A 10,722-nucleotide genomic window follows, 5' to 3' on the forward strand; every position below is an offset into this window, starting at 1 on the left:
TACTTTGTAATTAGATACAATGCAGCAAATATTGTCTCTGTATCCCTAGAGGAAGTGCTAGGTACAGGCAGCTTTAATAAAATAATGTTCTCCATTTAAGTCAGTAGTGTCATGTCACAGTGAGTTTCCTAGCAACAATTCTGTGGGGGAAGAGCATGTCACCCAATCATGAAGCTCTGTGGACAGTGATGTATCCAGAGAGAACAGGTATAGTACTAATTGCTTTGAAAACAAATGAAAACACCATGGACAGCAAACATGCCTGTAAACTAAAAGTACAGTTGAGAAATGAGTTCAAGGTTATATTTTCTTAGACTTTCTTGCTGGGCAAGTGATCAGCTTTAGCTATGCAGCAGATGGTTAACCTGACCCTTGGAGGGTGAAAGCATGAATGGAAACAGAAGGAAGTTAGCTTTCTGTTGAGGAAGACACAATTTTGTTTAAGCTAGTATTAGGCAATTTAAACAGAATAAAGTCACCATTAAAGTGATGCTTTGGAAGAAAAATAATGGAACAGCTTAACAATACATTAATAGGCTTCTCAATAGACTATGTATAAAATATATGTGACAAAGTGTCAAATAAACCATATATGAAACATACATTCAGAAATTATTAAAGGGCCTTTGTCTATGTGCCCACCAAATATGGATTAAAGCAATTATGTCATAAAATACTACTTTTAAAATTTGACTCTAGGTAAAGGAGAAGATTTTTTAGGAAGCTGAACATAAAAGTCTCCCAGAATAATTGATTAAATGCATCTATATCTATAATAATGTAATAGAGATACAAGTGTGATCTGGTACATATAAATAATGAGGCTCCATGCAACATGTGCACATCTAATCCTTTGATCCTGTGTATGTCATCTTAAGCAGTAAAGGAACTCTGCAGATGTGACTGAAGTTGTTAACCTTGAGATGTACATTATCTACTGTCTACATAGATGACCTTTTCCGAGTGACTCAGGAAAGTCTTGAAAGAGTGGAGACTATAGAGATGACCTGTGTGATTGATAAGAATGTAGATTTGAGATATTCCAAAGGTATATTCCATAAGCCAAAAATAAAGCAATGAAATAGTGTTGCCTTATTCTCTTCTATCTTAGAGTCTCCTAAAAGGAGCAGAACTTTTATGGTGTTTTGATTTTAGATCAGTGAGGAAAAGTCTTAGATTTCTAACACATAAAAGCATAGAAGAATATATTTGTGTATTAGTGTCTAACTTTGTGATATTTTTATAACAAAGCAAACAGACAGACAAAAATAAGGAAACACAGAATATTAGAAAATTTCTATCTAGATTTGTTTTTAAGCCAACAAAATTATGGTTTTCAGAAGGAGAGTGAAAGACAGGGATGAGCCAAAGTAAGAAATTAACTACAAACTGCTGGTATGGCTGTTTTAATATCAGATTAAATTTAATTCAAAGGGTATTGCCTATTTTAAAAAGTAGCTCATTAAAGTCTTTAAAAAACCAGCTACCTCACAGGTAAGCATAATTTCAAATATGGTGTATAGCTGATAACAGAGCTTTAAATATAAAAGGCAAAAATAGTAGAACTTGAAGGAGAAATAGTCAAATTGCAACCCTGGTAAATTTTTTAATATAATTCTTCCACAAATTAAATAAATAAGCAGTCAAAAATATGAGTTAGTTATAAAAGATTTGAATAACTCCATTAACCAAATTCACCTATCTGTACTAAACAGCTACAGTGCATGACATTTTTAATAACCTGTAAAACATTCACTAAAAAGTAGCCAGGTCACAGAACAAAATTCAATAAATTACAAAGTAATGGAATTGTATAGGATACATTTTGATTGTGGAAAAATAGAGGATAGGTAGAGAGAAGTGGTCAACTACAAAATTAGCCAACTATTTGAACAGTAAAGAACACAGATCTGAATATCTACTGTGTCAGATTGATGTAAGAAAAACAAAAATTTGCAATATTTGGAATGAAATGGTAAGAAAACATTCATACATGCATTTATATATAAAGTAGACAGAAAATAGGAAGTCCTTATAGCTTTCAGTTTATATATTCCAAGAGAAACTCATAATTTATTTGAAGTTTAATATTAAGAATCTATAAAAGATCAGCAAATCTTATGCAATAAAAAGTCAGAAGACAAAAAATTAAGAAGAGAGTAAAAATTAAAGGGAGGTTTTTTAAATAGCAGTATCAATACAGTCAAACTTCTCACTTTGTAAAGGGGAACAAAAATAATATATATATTAAAATCAATAACATAACAATGCATAAAAATCAAAACTGGATATCTTGGAGCATTCCTACTAATCCTCACAGTTGGGAGGTAGAGAGGACCTTGCCTAAACTGTGAGGTAGAAGCCATCTTGGATATGTGATATCTTGCCTCACAAAGATAAAAACATAAATAATCAAAAGGTTTAAAGACTTCCAAAATTGCATTATCAGTACAAATCCTATTGCCATAAAAGAATCAGATAATATGTGGGAAAAATGATAGCAATGCACTTGACAAGTATTTTGAAATATACAAGTTACTACTAAATATATTTGACTATTTCATCAGTCTCTCAAAATGCCTTTCTTATTTCTTATACCTTCATTAACTCACTGATGTATTCTATCAAATATTTAAGAGGAAAAAGGCCTGACCTCATCCATACCCTCTTTAGATATCAAAGATACAGTTTCTCATTGTTTCAGGTGTCCAGAAGAATACTGATGCCAAGATCATCCCAAGAATTTATATACATAAAAGAATTTTCTCACATGACATCACCCAGATAGCCCAGTGAAGACAAATGGAAAAAGTACTGATCAAAGTACCAGGAATTTGAATTTACATATGTTTTTAAAACACAGATTAACATAATTATTGTTTACTTCAGAAAGATAATCATGATTTAACATTAGAAAATTAGTCAATGGAATTCATCTACTTGACATTATAAAGGTGGAAATCCATGAGGGTTTACTGAAGTACAGAAAGCATTATGAAATAAAAAATGTAATTTAAGGAAAGCGCCTAGAAATAAGAAAAGAAAAGCTCCTAGAAAACTGGAAATAAAAATTCAATTTAAGAGTTAAAAGAACCCTACAATTGATACCACATACTATTATTGAATACTGTATTGCCTTGTCTCATACAAGTAAATAAAATATACATAGTCATGATATCTATTACATGTTATATGAGATGACATACTCCATAAGACAGTGAACAGAACAGAAAGAGAGCAGAGAAAGAGAGATGTAGAGAATGAAAGACCTGGACAGAAAAATCTGAGGTGAAAATTAGTCTGCCATGGTATACCTAAGATATATTTGTATATTTTTAAAATATAGAATTAAATAAACTATGAGAAATATTATTGGAATTTAGCAAAATTACAGGAATTTCAGGTTCACATAGAAATGTAAGAGATACAAAATTCAACACCAACCCTAAATGTATAGTAATATCATTGTGGTGTATCATATATTCATAAAAGGAAAACTACAAAAAGAGCATAATTTCTTTGTAGTCTAGAAATAGGTCAACATATGCATAATATTTTACTTAAGTCTAGAAGAAGACATCTTGAAAAAGGGGATGGGTAGAACCACTGAATATGCATTCAATATAGAAAAGCATCTTGTCTGCTGCTTGTTTTATGCTAAACTTCACTTGATAAAAGACAAAAACTAATGATTATTCAAGGAAACAAATTCTACTAAATTGCATCTCACCAAAACTAAACATTTTATTATGCAGAGGAAAATTAATAAATATTTGAACCAAAATGTGAACCCTCAAAGCTGTAACAATGATTGTCCTGAAAAGAAAGGAGTGCTTGTGCAACTAGAGATACATATGTAATGGGCATTAAAAATTATTCATTAGATATAGGGCTTTCTCCATGAGATGGAACTCATCTCTCTGGGAAAATAGATGGTATTTTCTGATTTTCCAACAGAATTTTGAATGATATGGAACCCATCATTCGCATGAAATATTTCTGAAACAATTATGTAGAATGTTTAGATCCACATTTAGTGTACAAATTTTTCTAATTGGATTTTCTAATTCTCAAGCTCTAGGGAAATTAACCCCAGGGTGGAAATAGAAAGACATAGGCTTTTGTCGTTTTGTTTTGTTTTGTTTTTCAATTCATTTGTAATATTGAGAGCATCTTTCCTAAAGAAAGCAATGGGTAACTTGGAATGCCTGTGTCATAACTCCAAATAAGGAACCCAAAAATGTTTGAAAATTCAAGGTACACCTATGTTGGTTGGTTTGTAATCATTAAGCTAATATTAGCAAATGTCTAAGAAAAACATAATTTTAGTAATAAGATGAATATTACCCACGATCTCTAAGATCTATAAGAAAACAATATTTACCTGAATTGCAGTCTTTCAACAGGAAGGCTCTGCTTTACACCTGACCAAAGTCTCTCTTAATGAACAAAACAGATCTAGATGTAGGCACATATGTGTTCTCAACTGCATTTCCCCTAAAGAAAGTAAGCTCTAAAATGTATGTCTAAAGCAAATAGAGCTGATGGGATCAAATAGCAATTATCAAAATGGCCCACAGTTTTAGACAGAAGGTCTACTCACTGAAGGAATCTATTTCAGTGTGTCTAACTGTCTGCTGATTATCCAGTTAACATAAGCAGCAGGAGTAAAAGCATTGAGAGCTATACATACATAGTTGTGAGTTTTGTAACAATCGTTCTAAATGTTTAAATGAGCAACATTATTTAATTATCATTGGAGACTTGGAGATATTCCTACTCATGTTAAGTACAAAAGCTTGATTTTTGTGTTTGAAATTTTTTCTCTAGAGGAATTCAGGATTGTAGGAGCTAGTAAATAATGTATTTTTTCTTCTTAGACTCTACATAATGGGTAATGTGACTCACATTAATTTAACAGGGTCCCCTCTCCAAGAACTTTTAATGCTCATTAGAGGGAATCAATAACGTCAATACTCAGAGATAGTTCTCACACTTCCTCAATGTGATTGCTACTCTCTCCAACTCAATTAGAATGAAAATGATGGAAAAATTAGTAAAACACACATCTGGGGGTGACATTGGTGGCATTACCAGAGATAATTAGCTTATGAGGGCTCTGACCTCATGAATGGGTTGGTCTTTTAATGAGTTCATATTTTGATAGTACGGCTGGCATATAGTATCATGTAGGACCTAGCTGGAAGACAGATCACTGTGAATAGTATTTTCTACATACAGCTGTGAGAACTGTTTGCGTATTTGTTTTAAATGTGCCAAAGGATTGCGATAGTTAATGTGTCAACTTGTTGAGAAATACCTAACACTCAGTAAAAGATAATTTTGGGTGTGTCTGCTATGGGGTTTGAGAGGAGCTTATCTTATATGGCTAAGTGGTGGAGACACAAAAAGTACATTCAATGGAAGAACGACTCAAATCTTTTATCAGTGCCTCCCATCATGGACACATTCAGCTGCCTACTGGTTATAAAATATCGAGCTCGCTGACTTGGGACATCTGGTTCTATACCAATGTTCCCTCTTTAGATAGTCATGCTTTTGGCCTTGAAATGAGAATTTAACCATTGGATTCCCTGACTTGGAGCATTTGGACTGAAACAATTGCAGTCTTCTTAGGTATTATAATGCAAGGCCACTGCCATCCATCCAACTGTATACTCATCCCATCGTTTCTGTCTCTCTGATGAAATTTGGCTAGTGGATTACTCACACAGTAGTTTTATAACTTTTGAAAAGTTTCCAAATTTTCTTCTGAGAAACATTTAAATTTATTTCCTCTTACCATAGTTTTTATTCATTATAAGTTCCTTGTTAGAGAAAATCGCAGTGATCTGTTTGTTCTTTCAGTTGGGTCTACCCATTATTATACAGCCTGAGTAGCTTGACCTTTTTCCCAGGAAAGTGCTTTCATTACAGTGAAATTGTTACTCATTTATAATAAAGTTTTCCTAATTGTTATGAGTCCCAATAATTTGTTAGCGTTCAGTTAAAAATCTATGCCAATATGAAAAGGATCACTTATTTCAGATTATCAGATTTACAAAATCTTAAGAGTATTCTACTCTGAGCACAGTAAAATGTACTTTTCATATCTCTTACAAGGCTGTTTCTACAGATAATATGATTTGAGAGATATGAATTCCCATCCACACATCTTACACTTTGACCTTAGAAGTTCTTTTCAATCATGCCAAAGCTTCAATTTTCTTTTCCTTAGCATGAGATTATCCTTTGGAATTTTTTATTATTGCTCTGAGCAATACAATTTACTAAAAAATTTTAAACAGAAAATTATTTTGGATGGATGTTAAGCAGTTTGGAGAACTGAAAGAAAGGTAAGTGATTAAGAGGAGGGGAACACCCATAAGGAAGGGGAGGGGGGAGGGGGATGTTTGCCCGGAAACCGGGAAAGGGAATAACACTTGAAATGTATATAAGAAATACTCAAGTTAATAAAAAAAAAAAGAGGTGTATGGACCAGGTTTAGCCCAATTGTCTGGTGTGATTTTTATGATTTTTGCTAGAATACCTGCAGGAACATTTTAAAATAAGAAAAAATGATGAAGAATGATGGTTTTGGAGTGTCAGTCTATACTGGTGGGAACTGTGTAGCAGAGAACATGGGATGAAACACTGTAATTTGAAACTTACTTTACATTGTGGAAGCGAGGAAGCGGCAAAAGAAAGTATGTACAGGAAATGCCCACAGCAAAAGATAAACACGAACACAATGAGCATCAGCAGATGAGAGGATAAGCAAGTGTGTGTGTGTGTGTGTGTGTGTGTGTGTGTGTGTGTGTGTGTGTGCATGAAAATGTTACACTGCCATAAAAGGTCCTTAGAAGGAGGAATAAAATACTCACAGGAGGAAATACAGGGACTAAGAGTAGAGCAGGGACAGAAGGAAATGCTATCCACAGACTGCCCCACCTGCGATCCATCTCATACGCAACCACATAACCCAGTCACTATTGCTGATGCCGAGAAGTGCTTCCTGACAGGAGCCAGATATGGATGTCTCCTGAGAGGTTCTACCAGAGCCTTACTGATACAGATGAGGACGGTTGCAACTAACTATTGGATTGAACAAGAAGGTCCCAATGGAGGAGTTAGAGAAAATCCTGAAGGAGCTGAAGGGGTTTGCAACCCCATAGGAAGAACAACAATATCAACCAACCAGACACCCCAGAGCTCCCGGGGACTAAACCACCAAGCAATGAGTACACATGAAGGGACCCATGATTCCAGCCACATAAGTAGCTGAGGATGGCATTGGCCAGCATCGATAGGAAGAAAAGGCCTTGGTGCTATAAAAGTTCATTTCCGCAGTGTAGGGCAATGCCATGGCATTGAGGTTGGAGTGGGTATGTGGAGTGGCATCCTTATAGAAACAGGAGGATGGGGAATGGCAGAGGTGGGAACTGGGAAAGGGGATAACATTTGAAATGTAAATACATAACATATTCCGTAAAGTATTCAATAATTTTTAAAAAATGAAACAATGTCACGTGTCATGATGTACATGGCCTTTAGTTATGAGGCAGTAAAAAGCAAGCATTGTTTGCACGGTTATATTATTATATTTTTCTAGTTTTATTTCTATTGTAAGATACCCTGACAAAAAGCAATTTAGATAAGAATGGACTTATTTTTGCTCCCAATTCTGAGTACATCATAGCAAAGAAGTCAAGCCAGCTGGAATTTAAAATAGCTGGCCACCGTCAGGGACAGAGAGAGTAAATGCATGCGTGCTTAGTGCTTAGCTTCTTCTAGATTCTTACGTAAGCCAGTAGCATTGTTATCCTGTACTGCATGACTAACATCCACTTATAAGTGAGTGCATACTGTGTTTGTCTTTATGAGTCTGCGTTACCTCATTCAGGCTGATCTTTTCTAGTTCCATCCATTTGCCTCTAAATTTCATGATGTCATTGTTTTTAATAGCTGAGAAACACCCCATCGTGTTAATGAACCACCTTTTCTTTATCCATTCTTCAGTTGAGAGGTCCCTAGATTGCTCCCAGTTTCTGGATATGACAAATAAAGCTGCCATGAGAAGAATTTGAGGGAAGGGCAAACCAACGACTAGCCCAGCTTGAAACGCGTGCTGACAGGGCTCCCACTACTGACACTATTAATGATATTCTGCTATACTTACAGATAGGATCCTAGTGTAAATGTCGTCAAAGAGACTTCACCCAACAACTGATGGTAACTGTCATCAAGACCCAGAGCCAAACATCAAGTAGAGTTTGTGGAATCATATGGAGGAGAGGGAGGTAGGAACGAAGGAGCCAGAGAGATCAAGGATACCACAAGAAAATCTACAGAATCATTTAACCTGGGCCTACAGTGGATCTTAGAGACATGCATGGGATGGATCTATGACCTCTTCACATATGTAATTGTTCAACTGGATCTTTATGTGATCATCCTAAAACTGGAACAGGGGCTGTCTCTAACTATATTGCCTTCCTGTGAATCCCTTTCCCCTAACTGGACTGCCTTGCTTAACCCGAACAGGAGAAGATGAACCTCGTCTTATGGCAACTTGATATGACAAGGCTGGTTGACAGCCACGGGAGGCTTCCCATTTTCTGAGGGGGAGGTGGAAGAGGGGAAGCTGTAATCAGAATGGGAAGTAAATAAATAACTTTATCAGTAAAAAATTAAAAAGTAGGTGTACTTTTCTTCTTGTGTAATGTGAAAGGAGAGAGAACAATTGGAGAGATGAGACCTGCATGAGTGCTTTTGCTCTGAAAACTTTCCAAGTCTTAGAGGCAGATGACAGGTGCCAAGGACTTTCAGGTAACATGGGCCTCTCAGGTCTGTAGTATCAGCATTCCAGTCAAGCTGGGAAGGTCCTGACACTCACAGCAGGGCCTCAGAGTGTAATGTATAATAAAGAAAGTCAGTGAGGGGAATATATAACACCATCCTGTCATTAACTTGCTGAGAAGCAGTGCTGAAAATCCTCTGAATAAGTATACTAGACAGTAAGCACAAAACACTGATGTAAACATAGTCATAGGCCTTACTCTACAATCCTTCACATAACCACTTACAGATTTCCACTGGACATAGGTTTCTTCATTAAATTAATCTTTCCATGTAAGGGACAAGAAGTAAAATGATGGAATAAATATTCTCCAATAGACTGTCTCAGGCACACACTGACATGTAACTTATAAACATTACTAAAATTATTCTCCACAAAGCAAACAATAGATTATTAGCATTGTTCTAGGCCATATCCGTTCATGGTGATTTCCCACTGATTAAACTGGCACAAGGCACATGCAAACTATGGGTGAGTTATTTTCATTAGTTCAACAAATATTTGTGTAAAAAAGCCAGGAAAATGAAATGTAACACTGAACAAAGTGCACAGAATTTTATTTATGAAGCAACCATTAGCTAACATTCATAGAGAACGTATCTAGGCCTCTGGTGGATGGGCGGCTACACAGAAGTATCTATGTAGGTGAAAATTGGATGTTTCATATGAAACATAATAAATCTGAGACAGTTAAGCAATATGTAAGGAACTGGAGAAACGGACTGTTATACCCAGAATACAGGATCCCCACAGACCAGCAGAGACCACCAGGAGTCTGTTGAGAGCTTGCCCAGCCTAGAATGGGTTTGAAATAGGACGCAGCATTGTGTGTGACTTAAAGACTGAGGGATTTCTACCTCTCTAACTATAATGAATGCTTGCTGAGAACTTCTAAAAGATTCTAAAAGCCGTTTTGCTTATTCTATGGTTTAAAGTTGTTGTTTTGTCCTCTTTAACTCTGTGCTTTATTAAGCATTATAACCCTCTGTGCTTTATTTAACACTTTATGCTTAAATACACACTAGGAAAACTTAACTCTTACTGTTCTGTGCTATGAACTTAACTCTGTTTTACTGTTCTGTGCTTCATTAAGTGCTAAAATTTAACTCTTTCTTAACTCTTTATTACTTTTAATAAGCGATAATGTGGCAATTTACACATACTCTTTAGCAGCAGGGAATGAAGTGAAAGGATTTATTGCTAATGCTCCTTTCTCTGGTGAGTTAGCCACAAAGCTCTCTGGCTAAGTTCATTAACTTTTTGTGAACCAAAGAAGAAGGAAAGGAAAAGAATTAAGATGATTTGTACGGGGCTGGAGAGATGGCTCAGCGGTTAAGAGCACCCGACTTCTCTTCCAGAGGTCCTGAGTTCAATTCCCAGCAACCACATGGTGGCTCACAACCATCTGTAAAGAGATCCGATTCCCTCTTCGGTGTGTCTGAAGACAGCTACAGTGCACTTATATATAATAAATAATCTTAAAAATTTTTTGAAAAAAAAGATGATTTGTACAGGCAAATACATACAGACACATATATATTCAAATATTCATACACCCACACTTTGGCCAAACCCATACGTCTGTCACAGTCAACTCCACAAGTATTCATGCATGCTTACATATATACACATATACCTACATATGTACATGTAGACAAACAGACATACACATTTGGATGGATGGATAGATGGATGGATGGATGGTTGGGTGGAGCAAAGTTCCCCAAGTCAACTAACAACATTATTTCTTTTCTCTGGTTATTTTATATCTTCTTAGACAAAAAGTTCTTTAGAAAATTACCTCAGAGAAAAAATGTTACCTAGATTTGGAGTTATAGAAGGATGTTGATTTTAAGTTCAAA

At 35.5% G+C, this 10,722-nt stretch overlaps 1 long non-coding RNA gene across 1 annotated transcript; it reads left to right on the plus strand.

Annotated features, from left to right (window-relative positions):
* Window positions 1–142: 142 nt before the first annotated feature.
* Window positions 143–8,697, plus strand: LOC134480291 (uncharacterized). Its single transcript, XR_010054662.1, has 2 exons — window positions 143–207; window positions 8,182–8,697. It is a non-coding gene; the product is annotated as an uncharacterized LOC134480291 (long non-coding RNA).
* The last annotated feature ends 2,025 nt before the right edge of the window (window positions 8,698–10,722 follow it).

This window comes from Rattus norvegicus, chromosome 9, assembly GCF_036323735.1.
Source record: "Rattus norvegicus strain BN/NHsdMcwi chromosome 9, GRCr8, whole genome shotgun sequence".
NCBI classification, from domain to species: Eukaryota; Metazoa; Chordata; class Mammalia; order Rodentia; family Muridae; genus Rattus; species Rattus norvegicus.